Source organism: Cataglyphis hispanica, chromosome 18, assembly GCF_021464435.1.
Source record: "Cataglyphis hispanica isolate Lineage 1 chromosome 18, ULB_Chis1_1.0, whole genome shotgun sequence".
Lineage (NCBI taxonomy): Eukaryota > Metazoa > Arthropoda > Insecta > Hymenoptera > Formicidae > Cataglyphis > Cataglyphis hispanica.
The window spans coordinates 1158993-1183939 of record NC_065971.1 but is presented as its reverse complement, the minus strand read 5'-3'; the positions used below and the strand labels follow the sequence as shown (position 1 = coordinate 1183939).

The window sequence follows — 24947 nt, the reverse complement described above, 5'->3', positions numbered from 1 at the left end:
CTAGATATTTTACAAACAATACTATTATATACATCTATTTTTGGCAAAGTTCCTCGCTCAAACAACTAAAAAGCACTGCCAATTACTTTTGAAAAATAATATACTTTTGCGTGGTGGAAACATTAAGTACTATGATTGACATTTTATCTATTTCATATATTCCATGAGTATTATACAAAATCTTCTATATCGGTTTATCCTTTACATTCATTGATTTTGCGATTAATTCTTTATCAAAAACATAAAAAAAAATTATTATTCGTCATAAGTTCGCCATTTTCAACATTAGATATTTTTTTAAGTAATACAAAAATTAAAGATTTTTTTTCAAGTTAGACAACAAGATTTTTGCATTTCTGAAGTTTCTTCTCTTTGAAAAAAACAGCTAATTCGAAAATTATTAATTTCTCATTTTTGTTGAAAAATTTCGAGGTATTAAGAGAAAAAGAGAGAAAGGGAGAAAACTCGATTTCAAATTGATTAAAAAGAATATGTATAAAATATATATAAAAAAATCTAATATTTTATACATAAGTAAAAAGTCTTTGCGCGAAAGAGTAACGCAGAATAAGATCTTTCCAATTCCCTAAAAAATTGCAAAAGCGTCCTTATATAGTAGAAAATTTATCTATTTAATATATAGAAATATCCAGGAAAACACGCTGTTACAGTGTCATTATAATTCTAGAATCTACAATGCGCGCGATCCTGCTTACGACTCGCCGAAAGGATCTTCTCCAGCGGCCCTCCTGCCTCACCCCCCAAGCCCTCTCCATTTTCCACGATGCTGCGCGAGGTCCTATTTCCGGCCGATATTTAAATCCGACGGGGACCGAATCCGCTCGACCTTAACCGAAGCGTTCGGTCCGGCTGTCACATTCGCGGCGTGCCGAATGCTCGTCTCTCGCGTGGCGACGACGGCGGCGGCGTGACGCGTTAAATGAAAATGGCAACGCGCCCCTACGCCATGCGGCTGCCTCCACGGGGTACGTACACGGGTCGCGCACACAAATTGCGCTGCTTTATCAATCTGAAATAACATCAGGACGCGGGACAATGAGCGACAATGCGAGACTTACAAGCAGACTTGGCTGACTGACGTTAAGGATCACGCTAACATGTACGTACAATTTTGTAAACATTTATATAACAGATCACTCAGCACACATTACAGATATAGTTTAAATGTTTTATTACAGATAGAGAGAGAGATTGAATCTTAGGATATCGTGTTCAAAAGATTTCGGAGTACCTTGATAAGCAATGTAAGTATGTCTACGTTTTACTTTTTTTAAGTCTTGATACATTAAATTTCCTTCTTTATCAAATTAATATCAAAATATTATTATCAAATATTATTAAATATTATTATCAAAATAATTTATCAAAATAATTATCAATATTATCTTTGCATTTTTGTTACATTATTATAACGATTTTCTATGAGATATAATGCTGTTTTGTGTCTCAATATGTTCATGTTTTGTTTTACAAATATTAAATTTAAAATTGCATAGAGAAGAATATTTGTAAATAAGGATCTAAAAATACTATCTTTTAAACATGTAAAATTTGTACTTTAATATATGTATAAACCATGTAAAAATAAGTTTCCTATAATAGATGGTCCAGATCTCTTTTTAAAAAGCAAAAAAAGTAATATGTATGTTTATTATAAGTGTAAATTACACTTTTATCGTTATTATGTATAAGTATAATTCTTGATAAATTGTAACAAACAAGCAAATGTATCTGCGTTTGAAAAATGTAGCATTATATACGAATTTAAGATATCTTTTCTTAGTACTGTTTCTCTAATCTTTTTATATAAGAAAATGTAAGAGCTTTCATTGTTGTTATTCTTACAGATATTTTCAATTTGCAAGAAGGTAGCGAAAGTATTAATTCGCAAAACAAATGACATAGCAGCGACATTAGAATATATATGAAACCTTCAAGATAATCCAATAAGAAGTAAAACAGCTTTAGAAAAAACTTTTAATGCATTTATTGTCTTAATAATTTATTATAAAACTGTATTAATAAAAAAAAATATGTCAGAAAGAGAGAGAGAGAGAGAGAGAGAGAGAGACATTTAAAGCATATTTTATTTATGCTAATATCATAAAATCTATTCTATCTAAGTCTTATGTATATTTAATTATGTAGTCAAGATGAATAATTTAAAACATTTCTTTTAGACAATAATTATATTTAATTTATATGATGTACTGTATCTTAAAAATGAAAAAAAAGATTTGTCCCTTTTTATCTAAAAATTCGTTTTTAATTATTTTGTCTAATTACTTTGAAGTAATTTTTATGTATTTACATGTAAAATGATATAAATAAAATAACTATAATTTTAACATATGCACTTCAGTTGGTTACATTATCTTTTTGCAAAACAATACCCCGCTCGCGTTGGCTTGTACTAAAAATTATTTTTATGATTTTACTTTTTTATTTATCATGCCTATCATAATAAATAAATAAATAGTAGCATATATCGGATGTGAGAATAAAAACATCTGCTTGCACTGTGCAATTAAATTATAAGTTTATACGTAATGATATTAATGTTGAAATTAAACGTAGATACTAAGAGATCTAAAATGTGAGAAATTTATTTTAAGATCTAAATGTGTGAAATTTATTTAGATATTTATTTCTGACCTTTTATCACAGCCATATTGGATTATATGATTTTATGATGATTGATCATAGTTGCCCATAGATTGCCCATAGTCATCTATCAATAACATTAAATCCTTGTATTTGTATCAAATAAGAATTGTCACATGATATGGAGAAATCTGATTAACTTTGACATGTTTAATGTACAAAAATACATGACTTTATTCGTTTTAGATATCATAATCCAATATATATATAATAAAATATGTTATTATAAATCTTATATATTTGATCAATCTTCATTTTTTAGCTTTGTATTTGCTGTTTTATTATTTCACAAATAAATGCTATTAAAATTGATCTCAATCAAGCGAGGCTCTTTGCATCATGACTCCGGGGCCATCTCGATATTAAAGACGGCCCTGCTTCTGATTTGTAGATTGATCCGACAGATATCTATCAATATTTTCAAACTAGCAATATTTCAGCATAGTTTTCGCATATTGCGAAATTTTTGCCATAATTGTGAATAATTATCCAGTTTTTGCCACGATTAATGTTATACGGCTAATAATAAAACAGCTTTTTATTATATTATTACCGGCGCTGCGGTCGCACGGATGCAACGCCAGTCAATGTCGAACAAAGTCGAGAATTTATCGCGGACTGCTCTCTCAGTTATAACGTAAGTAACGCCGGCTAATATTCGTCGCGCGTTTGTATTTTTGTATAAATTTTATATCCGACGGCGGACGAACGTGGCCGAAAATATCCGAGAGTTTTAGTTCGTTGCATCCATCGTGCGTCGAACGCGCTTTCCTCCTCGTCATACTCCCCCTCCTCCCTCCTCCCTCCCCCTCCCCACGCCCCACCCCCCTTGGCAACATTCTATTCGCTCGGTTCCTCTCTATCTCTCCATTTCTCTCCGTATCGTCCCTATCCACCTCGCCATCGCGCCACAACTTCGGACAACATCGGACACGCTCGTGCGACGTCGACTCTGACTTTTGTTGCGCGCTTTGTTGAACGTATAAACGGATGAGGCTTTTTCTGGGACTGGCAACGCGTGTGCTAATCTTGTGCCTTTTGCACAGGATGCAAACGAGATGTAAAGTCGAACCTGACAAGAGATTCGCGCCCTCCGTTAATAATTCGCTGTATTGTTGCCCAGAGCAGGCGATAAATTTCTCGTAATCGTGTAAAATAACTCAGCGATATAACATGCGCGTTATCAAATTAATTCGACGATAATAACATGGAATCGTAAGTCGCGTGATCTCTCATCATCGCGCGGGAAGAGAGCTACGTTGTTCTCATCATAATGTTGAAGGGCATAATAATTAATAATCGAGTCCTCCAGGATTCGGCGGTACGTCATTCACTCTCGTTCGTGCCGAGCGTATAACCCCCGCCGTCATCGAGGCTGCATCTCTCACGGTTATACCCGTAGACTCCGGGGCGCTCTCTCGGTTCCCGATGTTAGCGCGATCGATACGACGACCATCCCCCGTCGTCAGCCCGGCCGATTTTTTTCCATTCGACCCTCGCGCCTGCGCGCGCCAACGCGGTCTCCCCTTTCCGATTCCGAGCGAGCGGCGAGAGTCGGAGGAGGGTACACGCCGCCACCCGGCGAAGCGGGACCGAGCGAACAAGCGAACGAGCGAGCGAGTGCGCGCGGCAGCGCTATGGAATATAGTGGCGAGATGAGGCGAGGTGAGGCGAGGTGAGGCGAGGCGAGGCGAGATGAAGCTTCGTGGCGAGATGCAACGGGACGGGACGGGACGGGACACGGCGAGGGAAATGCGGGGATGAGGGGAGTGCGCCTTTATTATAGCCGCGCGCTTCTGCCATACCCCCGGCGCTCGAGCCAGAAACTCGGCGCTGCCAGGGATCGCCAATACCAATTTTGGAACGCGCCAACGTCGACCGAAATTCACAAACGAGATCTCGGAATTAGCAGGGAAAATGTGGGACCGCACGGCTCGATCGATCTCTCGAAAAATATCAGGAGGGCAGCAGAAGCGAGATTAAATGTATTTATGTACATTACGTCAGGGGGTGGGAAGGGGGAGAGAGAGAGAGAGGGGAGGGCGCGGTGGGCGAGGGATGATGGTGGCGGGCTAGGGGAGGGAAAGGGGATGACGCATTACGCGCGGACGACGCGGAACGAGAGAGCGGGCGGGTAATTTAACGAGAGGCGCTGTATTATTTTCGAATGGGACGTAAGGAAGCTCCGCGAGAGAGCTACCGGCGGCGTCTTGCGCTTTGCAAGCACGAGTCTCGTGAAAAATGAATCTAACGAGTACCTGGTAGACTTTTGACATTTTCTGCAAATTATTCGACGCACAGCTCCTCCCTTACAAAGAATGTCCCACGGACTCGGCGTCTTTCACGATGGAAGAGCCTTTGATAAATGTGGAATTAAGTGTCTTGAGAAGAGATTTTCTATATTAATCTTTTTGTGTACTTCTTCATCTTAATACGATCGAAAATATAGATAATATATGATTTTAAGTAAAACAACAATCTCTAGTCTTTCCTTAGATTATGTATTTGTGCAGTACGATTGTTGTATAATAAAGAGCAAAATAGAACGGATATTTTAAAACTATATATCTATTTATATTTGTCTCATTTTATCGGTTCAATATTTTTGAAGGCGATTTAGATTGCACCGATAAGAAAGAAAATTTAACACTGCTTGATCCTAAAACGCGCGCTGGTCTCGATATCAATTTCAATAAGTCGAAGCCTCGATTATATACTTTCTCATGATAAAAAACAATTCTATACAATCTTAATAAATATTATAATTTCTCGTGATATGAAAATATATAGCGAACCCACGGAATACAATATGCGCGTACATACGCTTAAAAAGAGAAAGATTAAAACTTTTTTTCCAAGTATTTAGCGAGAAATTTTTTTTTCTTTGTTATTATTGCAGGGAGGGAAATGAACTCGATATCTGATAACTGAATTAAAAATCGAAATTTCAATATCGCATTGTTTTTTGGTCACGGAGAAACGACGCGCTCGTTCGTTTTTGTACGTTGTTATTTGCTGACAACGATTGCGCTCTATCCAGCGAATTGTTGGAATTTATTACATTGAATTTGATCTCGTTTTTCGTTGTTAAAAGTATTTCACATAAATATGCAAACATTTTCGTGTCCCAGTCGCTTAGCGCCATACTAATGGTGAGCGAATGAAATTGAAGGGTGAATCGGATTGAACTCGAGAACTTCTCGAAGAAAGTATAACGATTGGCAATAACTGTTTCGAAGCGATCACGAAAATTAATAGAATTAATCCAAGAAAATAAAACTGACTTAGAAAATGAATTTTTAATTTAAATTCGCGCACAGATCCACCGCTGTTATGCGGATAAATACTTTGACAGTGTTTCCTCTTGTGTTTTAATCGATATTCTTTTTCTTGCTTGTCATTTTTCAAAATATTTCGCGGATGATTAATAAATAAACAATTGGCTATCAAACAACTATTAAAGTAACGAGAACCGATATCGACAAGAAATTAAACGCGATTCTTTGCTTATCGCAATTTTTATTAATCTAGAAGAACGTGACATTCAAAAATCAGGAAAATGAATAGAAAATCGTTCGAAAAACAGCAAAAAGCTTTTGCAATTTTTTGCTTTTGCTTTTATTTTTTCAAACAGCTTTTTGCTATTTTTATGATTTCTATAATATCTCGCTTGTTTCACTGAATGATGAAACTAGAAGAATTTCAGCATATAAGCATAGATAATCGATTCCCGCAAACTTACGCTAATGAGGGAACTCAAGTTCCCTCTTATATTGGTCATAATTACCAGATAAAATATTCATGATTGCAAAAGCGATGCAGCACATTATCGAAATTATCACCTAATTATTTACATAATCCTAGTATCGTATCGTATCACATTTAAATATATATATATATATATATATATATATATATATATATATATAAAATTCGATTTTGATAAGAGCAAATATAATATCGAATCACGTATGGAGAGTTTCTTTCATATTATATATTTGCATATTACAAGAGGATATATTGCAATGGATAATAGAATTTTATACTTAATTGAAATCTAATTGAAATTTAATTCACTTCACAGCGGAGATTTTATCTAAAATTTAAGATTTATTAGCTTCAAGGAATAAAGGTTATTATTTTTTTTTTAATCGTAATTTTGTAATGAGTCTTCCAATGATTTCTTTCGGATAATGACTATTTCTAGAAACGCTATAGATCCTTAAAGTTTACGATTCGATAAAGCTCGCGCCTTTTTTACGCAAGAACGTAGAGCGACGATAATTCGGGAATACAGGACGACGGTGACCGCAGATTTCCATTTTTGCTCCGTCGAATCGATCGGCGATTCGACTCGCGGTGTTGCAAATACGCGCGGGAGATATTAACATGCCTCGTCAAGATTTTAACGCTGTGATCGATCGACTCGGAGTTCATCAACGATGCGATATATGTATGTATATACATGTATGAACGTATATATGTGCTCAATTACGGAAAGTCGAATTCTCGTCGTTCCATGGTCGAAACTCGGCCCGATCTGTTCTCCGGGCGTATATATTAAACATGCTACAAAATAATACATAGCCATGATGTCCATGCAGCTGCAACTGGCCGTGCAAGCTGGACGCGTAGCGGTGAATCGGGAGTTCCTTGTCTCGCCCATCCTCCTTTCTCTCTCTCTCTCTCTCTCTCACTCTCTTTCCCTACCACCCTCTGTTCCATCACCATTCTCTCTCTCTCTCTCTCTCTCTCTCTCTCTCTCCCTCTCTCTTTTACTGTCTCGCTCTCCCTCCCGTTTCTCCTCTCGCGTCCACCCGACTAGCTCACACGCGCGCGCACGCTTCCCTTCGTTTCTCCCCGTTTCTGAGTTATATTTAGGTGAACTCTGGTATTATCCGACGGGCTGACGGACGTACGAGCGGATGGACGTACGGACGGATGTACGAACGGACCCGTCGCACCAACTGGAACCAGAGGGCTTTTACTATCCTGTCCGTTATGTCTGACGGCCCGCGCGACACGGTAGCTCGCGGGTCCAGTTCGATGGATCGATATACGTTGACATCCGGCCGGCGCGACCGGTTGGACAATTCGCGCGAGTCTATTTCGCTATGGCGATCGACTGGTTGAAATCGACGGCGGCTGCTGAACCTCCGAACAGTCCGCGTTCGTAAGCTCGCCGAGTAATACCTATCGGAATAATACCTAGTCGGAAAAATAACGGCGAGCGCGATAGTCGCGGATGTTGCCGAGTCGGAGAAGCTGCTATCGCATCAGTTTAATGAAATTCCTGAGAATGCATCGGATTTCTCTGAATATTTTTCAATTTAATTTAGTATTTATTTTATTTATATATATGTGTTATATTTAATTATATGTAAATTTATTTTGTTTGTTTTTCATTCATGAATATGAATATTTAATAATTTTATAAGAAATATAAGCTATGTATATATATTAGAATATGTAAGTTATAATAAAAATACGACGCATGCACAAATAATATATAATATATACATACGTAATATCTTACATATCTATAATAATATTGAATTAAAATAAGTACAAAATAATTTTCTCTTTCCTTTTCTCTCTCCCTCTTTATGACAACTATCGTTTAGTAAACATTAAACGACATAAATTAAAATATTGCAAACAACTTTCTAAAAAAAATTACAAAAACATTAGTATATCTTGACATTTTTGTTGTAAACACAGAAACTGCTTTGAATTATTTCAAAAATCTATATTAAAATAAAATGCCGAAAATCTAGAACAGTTAAATATATGCGTTCACGTAGAACGCTATTACATAGTACAAGTACAGATAGAAACAAGAGAGGAAGGAGCACGAAGGATGGATGGAGATGAAAAACACGATGATACAGATTATACAAATTGAAGGATGTTTCGCGCGATATAGATGGAAGCGAGCGCACGCGTCACATATTCCGAGATTCGCATAATAGTATTTCGCCATTTTGCTTGTATATATCGCCCATGCGATTTATAAAACAGCATGTAACCGCATAGTCGCGCGTATAGCATGCGATCGTAATAAATTTTTATTTCTATTTTATACATTTATTAGTATCCGGTCGCGAATATTCGTCATAAGTAATTGTATTATTTGTTGGCCCGCACTGTATAACATGTGTTCAAGCCGGCAGTAGGGCTTCGAGCTCCGAGTGTCGATGGATCGATACGTCCATCTGCTCTCTCGCCGCGCAATTCCAAGCGAGTTGAATTTTTTCTCTCATACTCTCGCGTCACCTCGCGATTCGATCGCCACTCGCGATAAACGCTTCATCGGGCATTATGGCTTGGATTTTTCCGAAAGTCAATCGATCTTGTGGTTATCTTATCCGCAAGGAAGACAGGAATATGAGATTGCGTAAAAATTCGAAAGATACTGCACTTCGCGCGCGCGGTTGACTTTCCCCAAAAATATAGAGCTTTAAATTTTTTGTATGTAAAGAGGATAGAATATTTGAAATAATTATATTCAATTATATTTAAAAATATTTATCAAATTTTTTAAATTTGAGTAAATAATAAAAACAGGAGAATACATTCTTTTTTTTAATTTTTCTTCATTTTCTGTATTCTTTTTAGATTGATAATTATTATATTTATTTCGCGGAAATTGACTGTTTTGCTCTGTAAGATATTTATTCAATGAAAAAGTATTTTTTGTTAGCTCAATATATAATTTCTCAAGTTTCCACGATGAATCAAGCTTTGCAGTAGAAAAAAATATCATACAAAACAATTATCATTTGCAATTGAGAGAAGGAAACTTTTTTGGTTGTTTAATCATTGTCGATTTTCGGACAACGGTTCTTGCGTGCATGGAATTTCTCCCTGCTGGCATATTACCGGTCGGAAACGTAACGGCATCTGTGTCGCCACTAGGTATGTCATTCTCTTGTGTTTTCAATGTCTAACTTTCTAAAATTCTACGCAGCGTTGTTAAAAATTTATTATTTTCCCTGCTTAAAAACTTTATTTGTCTTTTTCAGACATGATTGGAATTAAATTAAATAAATGTTCAATACATAAATATTTTATAAATAATTCTAGTTGGACTAAGTAATTCTTAGTTATGAGTAGACGGAGCAAAGAATTAAATAATTTCTATCATATTAATAAATTAACTTTAAATACATCTAAACATAAATAAAAATGTATTAGGCATTAACATACCAATTACAATTAATATTTTTATTATTAATAATCTATATTAATTCGTTATTTAATATTATTTTATCCTTATTATGCAATTTTATTTTACTAAGAAAATAACAATAGCTGAAAGTTTTTTATTTGTTTAAAAATTTAAGATGAATCTATTATTAATAGAAATAATGTCATAATAATAGTAAAAAATTTTCATTAGAGTGTTTAATTCGAATTTTTTAGCTCTCTTCATAAATTTTTTCATTTGAACATTTTAGAACCGAACGAGCCATATGTAAATATAAAGCTTAAAGTTTAGTTGATATCGAGAGAGAGAGACTCGAAGCTTATTTTACAAATTACAATTGTCGAAGTAATTAGCTATCAAATAATTTTTAAGAATTAATTAAAAAATAATATTTTTGCAAATAAAAAATATCGATGACGCAGATAAATATAATCAGAAATCGCATGTCAGATTTTTTTTTCAAAAATTCATGATCGTTTAATTAAAACACGCAAAATTCCTCTCATTGAGGTACAAAGGGACTAATTCCATCGGCCATCCACAGCCGTTGCGCGCGTATATTTATTCGTTTGGTGTATTGCATACATTAATATCCTAATAACACCCCCAATATCGCGAATTTCAATAAATCCAATCGATTTTTCCAACGTGTGTATTTGATAGAATGTCTGCTATATTTTACAGCACTAATAGATGTAAAATAATAATAATATAATTTTATTTTTTAAATATATTACTTTAATTTCTCTCTTCTGAAAAGAAATATAAATATTTTAATACACAGGTTACACCAAATTGTCGTTTTTTCATCTTTTTTTTATACATGACAAATTTTGATCATTGTATAAATTTTTAAATGTTTAAATCACAATTTTGATTTTAATTAATCAATAATTAAAATAATGTTAATTATTAAAAATCTGAAAACGAATGCGAATTACACTCATTGTATTATTTAATTAATTAATTAAATTTATTTAATCCATTTTGAACAAGAAAATTTATTATAGACCGTTAATACCATATTATAAAAATTTCTCATAATATTTTAATTTTAATAACATATATAATCGATCAAAATCTTATTCGAAAACGTTATTGCACACGTTCTCTCATCTTTGTGATACATCGTACTTTTGCATAGTATGCAAATGTCTATCTAGAAGCGTATAGACGCGAGAAAGAAATTATGCGTGCATTTTCCTTAGCTCTAGATAAAGAGGCTAAATGGCCATTGTAAGAACATAGATAACATATTGATACATCCGCAAGTAAATCTCAAATCCCAAGCACACAAATAATACTTATAATAAATTACTAATATATGTATTATATTTATATATAGAGTATATAATCCCAAAAGTAGAGAAAGTTAGTTGCTACTATCTTAATCGCGATATCAAGTAAATTCTTAAGTATTCGTATGCAATATATATTATCTACGTGGTAATAAGTGAAGTGATATAAATTGATACAAATTTATTCTACAAAACATGATAAACTCTGTATTTTCAGAATTTTCAAGATAATAAAAAAAAAATTGTAATACTTTTTTCTTCATTTCTTTTGTGAATATAAAATTTCTATCTCTTTATCTATATAAAGAAATTATATAGAGTTCATGGATAAAGTTGCATATTAACAATTCTGTGTCATAATGCATAAATTCTGTGCACAAATGGATAAACATTTTTTCAAAATTGAAAAGTCAAACTAAACTTGAGCTTGAATCGAATTTTGTTTTGAGATTTTTGAAAAAAACATTATGAGAAATCGTACGATAGCTGGCAGTCGTGACGATTTGCAGAATCGTCAACTTGGTAGCAGAATCGTTAGAGTGACGGAGATAAGCAAAAAAAGTCAGAAATCAGCAGAGATCGAATATGCAGAGATAATCGACGAGATCAGGGAGAGATCAAATGAAGGAGAAAGAAAGATAGCGGAATAAAGCAAAAGAGAAAGAGAGACGATGGTGAGAGGAGAAAAGAAGAGGGGGTGTAGAATCGAGAGCGCTGCGCAAAACCACGGCAGCATCGTCGTAGTCTCATCGACCTAACCTACTTTAGCAAGGGACGCCTGCACGAGGTCGACGTCGACGTCGTCCGAGGATGTCGACGACGACGATGGCGACGATGCCACCAAGCCTAGCAAACTAACGGAAATTCTTCAACGCGTCCTCATATCTACAGTCTGTTCCTCTCCGTTTTTTTTTTTTTCTGCAACTATATTGTTGTTTCTTTCCTTTTTCCTTCTATTTTTCGTTCCTGCAGATTTCTTTTATTTCTACTGATTCTTTTCTACATCATAATTTTATTTTTCTTTCACATATTTCCTTTTTTTTTTAATTTATAATCTCTCATACCGTAAGAAATATAATTCTCTCTCTCTCTCTCTCTCTTTCTTTCTTTCTGATTTTGATTACATTAAGTCGTGTTCTTTATAACAGATTTGAGGAAGAATACTTTTATTTTGATCTTTTGCTTCTACCTTTTATACAGAAAATTTTAACGTTAAATTTATCCAATAAATAAAACTTGAAAAACGAAAATAATATCTACAATCGTTTTAAAAACGTTCACGAATATCGTAATTGACAACGGAATAGATTTATACTCATAACTATATTTTTGTCAATGTGTCTTCCTTCACAATAGACGATTTATTATTTTGCATAATTTCTGACCTAGAGATAAATTAGTAATGATGTTTTGAATATAAACGACGGAATTTCATGGGTAAACCACGTTAACGTGAGCGTTATAAATTATATTTGTTATTCATTCAATACGCATTCGCGATTATTATAAAAAGTGTGTGTGCGAGAGAAAAGTCTCACTCGTTTAATTGTCAAAAATTTCGTTAGCATTAAATTTGGTAAATCTAATATTAATTGGACAGCGTATCAATGAAAAGATTAAAATTTATTATATAAGTATTAAATGTGTGAAATACACACACACATTTTCACACATATAATTCTTATATAAATTATATGTATTAGAATTTTTCACATCATCTTTACACAGCAATGCAGTCTACATTTTTATTAACTATTTAAAGTCAACTTTTAAGTATGCCGCGTGTCCGCGTGTGAGCTCATAATAATGTAATAGACTTCATAAAAATATAAAAATAAATTTTTATACATTATAGTGTTATTTACATCTTTATTAAAATCAGAATTAAGTCTGCTGCTAAATTGCAAAGAATCGAAAAAATTGTCAATATTGATGACGTAATATTTGCTAGCATATAACCGCGTCTGACTCTATTCTTCCACGACATTAACTGCGGAGAAGTCGCTGACTTGGATTGGAAAACGTTATACCGTGATCGGGCGCGCCTTCTCTCGCGCGAATAGAGCGACCGAAGCGGCTAGAGCTTGAGTCATAGAAGTGAATCATGCGTTATCCGCTATCCGCTCACCGCCTAGGACACATTCTTACGGGATTCCTCTCTCACGTTAATGCGCCATTTACATTTAATGCATAATGGTGCACCATAAAATGCTCATAAAAAGTCAATAAATAAATAAAAAAATTTAAAAACAAATCAACATTAAATTAAATCGTATTTGAATTAAATATAGAAATATTCTCCAAATTGTAAAAAGAACTAATTTTACATATTTATGTGTTTCTAATTATATATATTATTGTAGAATATTATTGAGAGTAGTATAAATTCATGATATTAAATGATATAATTTATTAAATTATTTAATTATAAATTCATGAGATATGATCTGAATATTTTTATATATGCTTTGCGTTTTTCTTTCAAAAAAAGTTATTTAAAGTTACTTAAAAAGTTATTTAAAAATTATTTATTTTAATAACGAAAATGTACCTCTCTCTAATCTCAAGATTATATAAAATAAAAAATAATCTATTACTCACCGATACGATGCGCAATGGCGAGATTGTAGTGTCATAATGTTGCTCTGCAAAATACAAATAAATTCTAATAAATTATAAAATATTTAATTCTCTAAACATAATTGTTAATTTTTTATTAATTTTTTTAAATAACTATTCAATAAAAAAATTATATAATTCTCGAAAAAATTCTTAACAAATATAGATGTTTAAATAATATGATAAATAATAATTTAATTCTTATATCAAGATAATTATAAAATTTAAACTTATAATATTGAAATATTTTATATATATATATATATATATATATATATATATATATATTATTTATTTATTTTATATAAAAATATTTTAATTATAAATATGTTTATAATAATTATAAAAAAAACTTTTAAATATATTAAGTGATAAAATAATATATTTAAATATATTAAGTGACAAAATATCTAGAATATTTTTGACTTATACAATAATCTCTATAATGGATCACTAATTAATTTTACAAGTAATGAATAAATAAGTTATAAATTACTGCTTACCTCAGGATTGCTCCGCCATAACCTAATATCTCCCAGATCTCCTTCTCTCTCCTGTTTATCTCTCGCTTCTTCATGGCACATGACATTCGCAAAAATACTGCTAATTACAATCGCGCGCGTACTAATCAATAGAATACGACGATCGCGCGACACTTTGTACAGAACCCCCGATGTTAATCGCGTACGTGTGGAACGCGCACTTTATTTATTATATTGGAACAAAAAACAATCCGAAGATTACGATCCGCTTAGCGCTCGACAAAGTTTATATGCTATCGCCCGGTTAATCACTGAGACAAATAGTACAACAAATAACTCGATCCGTCCCATATATATCTCTACAATGCTTTTTTAATCACTAGGTTAAGAATGATATCGATATTTTTATCAAAATATATACAACTATAATAAATTGCACGCGCGAAATAAATTTTACTTATTGTTGTTTATTACGATCGATATACATCATATCACGGTTTTCTGTTGAATTCATCATTCGATCCGACGATTACTTCATGTTCTCAATTCAATAAATGATGAGCAAACTATATCTAAATAATAATTTTAAAACGCGATGAAATGCGCGAGATATATTTCAAGTGAGTAAAAAGTGTATTTAGGTTAGAAGGTTAGGAATAGAGGCTTACCAGTTATTAATCGCGCGGATTAATAAATGCTAATTGTGTAATAATTAGAGGGAATGATCGAGTTTGGGCATCTTTTAATACTCGTTACGATCTCGAATTTCAAGGAAACAGTACTAATAATAATTGATATGTCGCAGCGTCTCGCGCCGTTACTCTTCTACTCGAGTCCTGTCGTGCGACTGGCAACTGGCAACAAGGTCAAGGTGACTGAAGATGACTGCGTATGACATATGGCGCGAAATGCGTGTAACATGTAGCGCGAAAACCGAAATTCTAGGAAGTAATTCGATCCGTTCCATATCTCTCTGCGATGCTTTTTTAAGAAAGTTACTAGCAGGTTTTAAGAATGATATCGATATTTTCATCCTAATACTATATATTACTAGAAAAATTGAATTAATGACTAGGGGGGAGGGGAGGGGAAGGAAAGGGATGCGACATGTTATTTGAAGAAATACAATCAAAATTCAATAATTGCACGAGAGAAATAGTTATTACGTGATTGATATACATCTTATCACGGTTCTCTGTTGAATAACCAATTTGAATCATTCGACCTAATGATTACTTTACGATCTCAATCCGGAAAAAATAATTAACAATTTATTATTTAAATGAATAATAATTTTAAAGCGCGATGCGTCAAATATATGTACTTCAATATATTAGAAGGTTAAAAAGAGGCTTTTACCAGTCGTTAATCGCGCGGATTAATAAATTGTGTAATAATTATAGGGAATGATCGAGTTTGAGCGTCTTTTAATACTTCTCACGATCGAATTTCAATGAATATATTATATGTCGCAGCGCCTCGCTTCCCGCTCGAGTTTCGTCGTGTAAGACACAAGGTGACTGAATATGACTGTGTATAAACATACGTCATACGCGGCAAATTTCGGCACATTTCTTTAACGATATTTATCGAGCCGTTCTATGTGTCGTATATTCAGAATACGATCGCGCGACGTAATATTCTGTGACGTCATATACATAATCGATCTTTCTCCACGATTGTTAAAATTAGCGATTATTAACCCGCACGCTTGATTACCTCCGCGATTTGTAAATGTATTAAAATGAAAGTTCAGCAGATATTTTGCCTTCAGATATTTACATATTCATTTGATGCGAAGGAATCGAAACGGGAGATGAGAACTTATAAATTATAAGTTATTTTATTGCGATATTTATTTTATCAACGGTGCTTTGATTTTTGACAATATCTTTCATTAAGCTTTAAATTTTTCGTAGCAAATATAAATATAACTCGTCCATTATTTCCGGATAGAGAGCATGGAATAAGCATCAAAAGTGAGAAACCATGATGCAAGAAGCTTTTAATAAATAATGAGAGAGATACTCAAAAGAGAAATAGAATAAGTATCGCGCACAAATTTGTCTTACTTAAAGGATAGATTTATTTCGGGGCAACAAACTCACTGTCGCACGGTGCTCGACGCTTGTATTTCTCCGGCGTATTGCGTGTTATTGTTTACGCGCGGCAACTTTGTTGTCAAGGTTACCGGCGAGACTCGAGCAGAAGGTTAGCGGCACGAGGCGCTGCGACATGTCGACGTACTTCATGTTATTAAGTGGAACTTGATCGCGACAAGTACTAATAAATACCAAGCGCGATTATTCCTTGTAATTATTATATTTCACGTATATTAATTCGCGCGATAAACATATTCACGTATATTAAGAGTGGTTTTATCGAATCAGCTATTTATTATTGTTTATCTGTTATTTGAAATAGGAATTAAATCGATAAGAATGTAATTATATTAATATTATAAAAATTAATATTATATTATAAAAAACATTGTTTTTTATTTCGATGTTTAAGATGATGGTTGTATTTCTTAATGCTTGAACCTATAAATACATCTCGCGTCGCGCTTTGAAATCTTCGACTTAAATAATTAATGTGCCCACCACTTTCGGATCGAAGACGGAATAATCATTCACTAAGTAATTATGAATTAAATGACGGAGAAAAGCGAAATATATATTAATTATTAGTATCAGTATCAGTTGTATTATGCGTAGTGTAATATATCTTTATATCGATAGAAAACATGACAATTTCATTAAGTAAACTTCGCATGATCAAAGCTCCATGTATTGTTAAACAATACATGGAGCTTCTATAATAATAAAATTATCATAATCTTGCGTATTTATATTAATTAGTAATTTTTTTTTATAGAAAATTGAATAAATAAAATTATAGATTAAACTGTGACAATATTTGCGAGTTGCAGAAATTAAATATGTATCAAGAATGATAGACGCGATTCACTCATTTAAAATAATTTTTTACATGAAGTTTACATTTCGCACAGACAACTACAGAATGCAATAATGATAGGAAATTCGTAGAATTTTTTTTGTTTGTTTTTGTAATCAAATTAAACGCATATAGATGTATATTAATTCGGCAGCGCACTCTCATCAGCCTTGATCAAAAGTTGACAGGTGATAAATTATTAATCGTGTGGCCACCGAGAGTAGGACCATGCTGCTTTCGACAGGTCTGTGATATTAAAATGCCTTCTCGAGTGCCTTTTTCGTCATATTAAATTTCAATCAATGCCTCGTTCTAGCAGCGCACCGATTTATTATGTTTGAGCGCTGCCAACGATAAGAGATAGCGAACCGATATGCGCCACTTGTCGATGAAAAAAATCAAAATTTGAAATTGACTTTGCATATACAATTATATTATTGCTATCAATGCTAGAAAAATGTTTTAAAATAATTTGCATCGAAAGTTTAAAAAATTTAAATAGCATTTGTTCGAAGGTCTCAGGTTTTTAACTAAAACAGAGAGATAGAGATTTCTTTTGTGCACTAATTAATTCAATTCTGCATTTATTAAATATGAATAAATTATAAATTTGTCATACCTTTTTCCCGATTTGTGCTTTTATATTAGACTCGCACAATTTTGTATCTCCCATATGAATATTCTCTCTGGCTGCTAAACGCGACGAAAACGAAATATAATAAACACAAAAGAAATACATCTCGTGAAATATAATAGAATAAAAAAATAAGATTTGTAGCGATATTAATTGTAAATAAATCTCCATAAAATAAGCTAAGCTGGTATCTAAAAAAATGTAAATAATGTTAGCTTATTCCAAAAAATAATTAGAATCATACATATAAATATAAGTATGTCTTCAAATATTAAAAATCCTTCTCTTATATTTTAATTGCGATAATATAAATAACTTATATTCTCCATCTCGTCGATAGAACATAAATCATATGTTCAATTAGAAGAAATTCCTAGCGCAAGAAAATAAAATTATCGATACTTTTTCTTTAGTTTCTCTTAAAAAAAAGGATAAAAACATAATTACAAATTTATTCAAGAAACAACCATTAAAAATAAAATAAAAATTTTGTGAAAATCTTATATTCGAAAATTGTATAAGCATTTATGGTATGCGCGCAATTATATGTTGCAATAATTAAATAGCTATAAATTAAACGTCGATCTCGACCGAAACATTGGTGAAGAGCCGATATCAGTCTTGACGCGATAATCGGTATACGTGGCCGCGACTCGCTATATGCCGCGTTACAGCTCGCAAGGTCTCGACCTTGCGCGAATACAGTCTCTCTCATTCTCGGGAGAAGAGAGACTTCGTCGGGGCGGCGACCGAAGACACGCGGGCGTGCGCATCCGACAGCGATTTTCTTTGGGGCTAGAATACGCGAAGTGGCAAGGTGAGTTTCCCATGCCGCGTGGCGGTATGACGGGACGCGTCGTTTATCAAAAATAAATTATCAAGAGAAGGATCACAGAGAAAGAGAGAGAGAGGTGCAAAGGGGGAGCGGGCGGGGTGGTTATACCGCGTGCCTTCGCGCGTGCATGGCCGCGTACAGGAAACTCCGGGGACCAGGAGACGGAGAGACTGTGATAGGCAAGCATGGCAGGAGAACGAAGCTCGACTAAGATGAAGAAGACACCGAAGAAGCGGCGAACTACGCGAGCGAAACGTGCGGCAAGGGGTGAAGAAGGGAACGGGGGAAGACACGGAGCGATCACGAAGAAGCAAGTTACGGGCGACCGTTGCTCGAAGGACGGAAAGGTGGAAGAGCATCCTTTGGAACCGGTCCTCTCGGAGCTTGCTCGCTGCGGCCAGATGAAGCCAGCAGGCGAGCCTTCGCAGCGCTCGTCCTGGCGTGTCCGCCGAAACTTCATACTTCGAACGAACTCGAAAGATATTTGAAGAGCAGTGACTCTTTGGTGAAATCAAAGCAGCGAGAAAAAAATTGACATACCTATATATATATACGTTAATGATTTTATGCTAAAATTCAGCGTACGATATGCGATTACAATCATCCGGACCGATATTTTCGATGCAGTTGAATATTCGCATACTTCTTTGAAGAAATTAGATTACAGGCAATCATTTTGTTATACGTAAATGAACAACATAGAGCGAAAGATATAATTTTACGAACAATTTCATAAGCAATTTTTATAGTTATATTTCGAAATATATATTTTGTCTAGCTTGACACACATATTGCGAATCAAATGAAACGCAAATTGAAAGGGTTAAAAAAGTAATGACACGGTTGTGTTAAGCAATAAGAGGGTTAATGAGAGAATTCAAAAAGGGATCTTGCGAGGCAACGGGATGAAACTGATCCTATCTCTTCGATTCGTAACTTATCATTATGATCGCGCGAACTAGAACTGTTACACCTAGAATGCACTATTCCAGTTTTAGCTTGTATGAATGTCATATATAATATATGTATTTATAGTTTCAAGTTATAAGTTATAACAAGTGTCATACTGTTCTACACATTCCATATATATAAAATACACACACACACACACAATAATATTTTAATTATATCGTAGAATATATTATATCATAAAATATTTAGTCTGATCTTTAAATATATTACATTTAATTATTAAATTAAATATATTACACATATATTAAAATATATAATTCAAAGAAAATATTTTATATTGAAATATAATATAAAGAAATGCATTAAGGATACATCATATATCATACATAGTTATATTATTTAGTGTAGTAATTAAATTTTTGTGATCATTATATTGACACGCTGATATAATCACTATCAAATTTTAAAACCTTTTCTTTTCTGCCCAATTCGTTATATATTTTTTTTCGATATTTAATTCTTATGATGAGTTCTCGTGATAATATCACTTTTCTAACGAATAATTTTTCTTTATATCTTTTTAATTCATTTTGTTCATATAACGGTAATGAAAGGGTATTTCACGATATAGCATAAGTATCGGAACGATAAATTTAATCAATTAATTTAAATCAATTGATAATCTATTTGCATCTTCGAAATCTTCAATAAAAAGTCTGGAAATCCTTCATTAATTATAGTAAAACTTGTCAAAACACAGAGACACATACAAAACGTCAAATATAAAAAAAACAAAACTTAGAATACAGAAAAATGATGAACTAGCGTAAATTAAAATAAAGATAGAAAATATAGAAGTGAGAGAACGAATAAAAGAGAAAAAGAAGAGGAGAAAAAGAAAAGAATAAGAGGAAAGAGTGCAAGGAGACGAAGACAAGGGGAACGGAGGCAGGATACAAGGTGCAGAGGATGCAGAAAGCAGAGGGAGAGAGAAAGAGACAGAATGTGATGAGGAGAAGGTGGAGGATAAATGAACGGAAGGCTGTGAGAAGAGAAGAAACAGAGACAGAACAAAAGTCTGTGAGGCTAAAGAAGACTCGTGAGAAAGAGAAAAAGAAAGGGATAGGGTGAGCGAGACGCGAGGGTTACCTCCAATAATTGTGAATGGGGATTCGGTTTTCTGATCGACTGTTTTATATGCGAGAGAGAACGTCGTCGCGTAGTGCTCTCGGGAAGTAAGAATATTGCGGAACCTATGGGAGTAACTGTAAACGCGCGGCGCTATTGCAACGAATTTCCATTCGTTTTATACATGTGTATGTTTTATAAAAAGTGTAGATTTTTTTATAAAACATACACATGTATAAAATTTTACTCTAGAAATTTTGATATCTCTTTGATACTCCATAGAAAAATTAAGCTTACTTATAAAAACCCTAATTTTTTTAAAAAGCATGCAATATGTAATATATTGCATGCATTAAATATTATTTCTATTACATAATAAAAAGAATCACTAAACGTATTTAGTTTAAATGTACAATTTATTTGTGTGCGCAAATATTAATAATATTTTCCACAGAAATAATTAAAAATTTATGAATGAAAATTTATACGATTATGGAATTAATAAAGAAGAGAATATTCTTTTTTTTTTCTTTATGAAATCGAATATTCTCTCTGTATTAGTTTTAACAGTGACATCTTCTTGAGATATGGAGAAGCATGACTGGGTTTTGTATGCTTTTGATTAATCTTTGAAAAATTATATCGTAACTGGAAAATCTATACTCATGATAATGACATATAAATAATTATTTACAGTGATGATGAGACCATGATATTTGCTAGAATATAGTTTAGTCTAAGACAGTCAAATATCAAAAAATACATGTTTGCGAGAAATATTTTACCGACACATCTTATATCGTAAATAAGCAATATTTAGCTTTACTGACTTTATAAAAATAGCTTTCATCATTGATGAAATAATGTTAAAAATTCGCAACTTGATTAATGCTTCGTAATTATTATTAAATTAGGTGATAATTGGAAAAGGGTCGATTGTCGGTAATATCAAATAATAATGCATCAATGTGTGAATTCTATCTTTAAATAATAATAATTGCAAAAAATAAGACTTGATTTGAACATAATTTTGCAATTTGTCGCAGTATGTTTTGTGATTTATTGGTAGCTCATTAATTTCAAAACATCTATATGAGAAGAGATAGTATTATATTTATTTATGTGTATGTGAAAGATTTTTCTATATGATATTTATCTATGATACATTCTCTTTTATTTTTTTTAAATGTGATAATAATCATAGAAATAAATAAACATATAGATTTGATAACACTCCGTACATATATCGATAGAAAGTCATTATAAGATAATATTTTCGTAAACTATAGAATTAAAAAAATCGCTCGCCAGATGCGTGTATTTCTAAATATTCATTGCGATCTATTGTATTTTATCAAATAAAGCGCAATATATGATTGTGCAGTTTATTTAAATGTATTTTTATTGTGTGCTTTAATTTATTATATTTATTGATATATATTACGTGTTTTGAAGAATTCTTCATCTCTTTTTTTTTTCTTTCTCAGAGAATACCTTGTGGATTCTACAATATGCATATACATAATTAAGTAAGATATATATATTGCATTTTATTTAGAAAAACGATTTTAATATTAAAATATAATATACAATATACCTATTTATGAGAAGGAAAGCGAGATTATTTCACATTTTAAAATCGTGTATTTTTAGTACCAAATATCCAATACATTTTGTTCTTACAGTGTGTTATATTGCGAAACTTAGATTAGCTTTAAAGTTGGCATTGTCCGAAAAAAAAAAACAGAATGCATTTCAAATCTAGAATATAGATAATTTTATCTAAATATGTGACAAGGATATTAAGCGGTATTACATTTATATATACATACAATGATTCAGAAAAGCAAGTGTTACTCAAAAATAAAATTGTATCGATTAAAGGACATACATCGACAACATCGTACTACATGGGATAAATTAACTTCTCTTATTGCTTATTATTATATTATCATCGATTTAATAAAACTTATCAAATTTCATATGGGAAATATCTTACTTGTACATGATCTAATAGCTGCTAAAATCGGCGGATTAATCGGAGGATAATAAAAGTATCGATTAACATAATGTTTGTGTAAACTGTGTAAAGTATGCTGCTATAACTATTATTATATCGTATCACGATAAGTTACATCTAATGTATTCATCTAATATTACAAATTATAACGGGAGACAATAGTCAAATGAACAAAGAACCAAAATGTGTAATCAACTATAATGATATTCAACTTATATTAAACTACTTGCAATAGATGTTGCTTCTCTAATATCTTCTATTTTTTCTTCTTGAAACTATATTCGCACGTACGGCTTTTTTAATTCCTGTATTTTCGGTTATTAAGATGATTATATCATTGTTTAATATTAAAATTGTTTTTCATGTGTAGAGTTAATTTTTTGTGTAAAAATATCGAGAATTTATTAGAGTTTTTATAAGCAATCAAAAATTTCAGCGAATTAAAATTCAGAGCTGAAAATATATAAATCTTTTTCTTTTTTTTTTATAATAAACTTTAAATTTGTAATTTCAGTATTAACTGCATTTAACATTAATTGAAAATTTATAGCAAAGGTTCTTTTTCAACAGAATTTAAAATACAAATACTTACAAAGTTTATTAAAGCGTTGTTAATTGAAGAATAATATATATATGATTCTGTATTTTATTAGCAATTGTAATACGATATATAAATATCGTTTTGTGTAAAAACAGCTCAATCTCGGTGATATTATTTAGATGTGCTAATTCGTAGGATATTTTTGGCATTTTATCCAAATTAACACTTTTCAGCACGTTTGATTACGAACAAAAATCTAATTCGAATATAGGATCAGAAGGTAAATCATCATATAAACATCTTAACATATCGGACACTAATTATCATCTTAACATAAGGACAATATATAGATATCATTATATTAGTAGGTAATTTTTTATGTATGTATATAAATCCTTGCGTTTCATATCTCGCGAGACTGTCACAAGAAATTATATGAGTGATAGATAATTAATAATCCAATAAAAATAGTTATAAAAAAATATTACATCTTTTATATATTGAATATATGATTATTAATCTACATATGTGTATAGTTCGCGTGTTTTTAAAATCACACACATCATTCTTTAATTTCAAATTCGTACACATACGTATACGTTACAGGAGATAGAAATAAAAACGAACATCATATAATTCTAATTGCAAAATTCATTTATTTTGCTTTACGAATGCAGTCAAAATTTGGAGAGAACAAAAATTTATTAAATTCGATTTGTTCTGTACAGTGCATATAATCTTTCGGGGAATTCGTATTATATTCAGCAAATATAAATATATATATATATATATATGATATATATATATATATATATATATATATATATATATAAGGAGAACAGGATCCATCGATTGTGCATGATCGATGTGTGTGTGTATGTAGTGAGTCTCGTGAAATATTAAATCAAATCAAGTCAAACTATAATATATCGCTCATATTTTCATAATATAACGTATACATTGATATCTGTGAGAACATCGAAAGATAATATACAGAATGTCCCAGAATTAAACCGATAAACTTCAGATAGTTATAAAGAACACCAAAACAAGCCAATTTTGCCAATAAACCCGTGTCCGCAAATAAGTCGTTCTGTCATTAGAGAAACAAAGACTCATTAGAGAAACAAGAGAACCTCGCAAACCCGAAAATTCTAATTTTGATGAAACTTTATACACATGTAGGGGGGAATAAAAGAATTTAAAAATTTCCAATTGCGCCAAAAATGATTTTAAAAGATAAAATCATCCCTCATATGTACAGCATTTTGCTTTTCTCGATATATCTAAAAAATTATTCAAGATATTAAAAAATGTTTTATACAAAAGTTTCGTATGGTAAAAATATCTATCTATCTAAATTTCTAATTATCTATTTAATCACATTAACAAAATTTTGAAAAAAAAAAAATTTTTCAAAGATTTTTTCTCTTGTTAGTCTTTAATTTTCTGGTGCCAAAATAGCTCTTTTGCAAGCATGGGTTTATTGACAAAATTGGTTTGTTTTAGCGTCCCTTATAACTAGTTTAAAGTTTATCGGTTTAATTCTGAGATACTATATATGTAATTGTAACTATGATTTTTTTTCTCGGAGTTATAATGCAGATTTTTTTTTATAAATATAT

General features: G+C 32.2%; 1 protein-coding gene and 1 long non-coding RNA gene across 3 annotated transcripts in view; one reads left to right on the top strand and one right to left on the bottom strand.

Annotated features, from left to right (window-relative positions):
- The window catches only part of LOC126856445 (basic-leucine zipper transcription factor A-like), an 83437-nt gene extending 68294 nt beyond the window's left edge, over positions 1-15143 (bottom strand). The window contains exons 1-3 of one of the 2 annotated variants that reach the window (XM_050604944.1): positions 14963-15143; positions 14316-14605; positions 13795-13838 (exon numbers count right to left, since the gene is read on the bottom strand). The gene's annotated coding sequence lies outside the window, so the exon portion shown is untranslated. The remainder of the gene's footprint in view (positions 1-13794; positions 13839-14315; positions 14606-14962) is intronic. The other variant, XM_050604945.1, reaches the window with a different exon arrangement.
- Positions 876-2373, top strand: LOC126856459 (uncharacterized). Its single transcript, XR_007688361.1, has 3 exons — positions 876-1124; positions 1206-1265; positions 1869-2373. It is a non-coding gene; the product is annotated as an uncharacterized LOC126856459 (long non-coding RNA).
- Positions 15144-24947: the final 9804 nt, after the last annotated feature.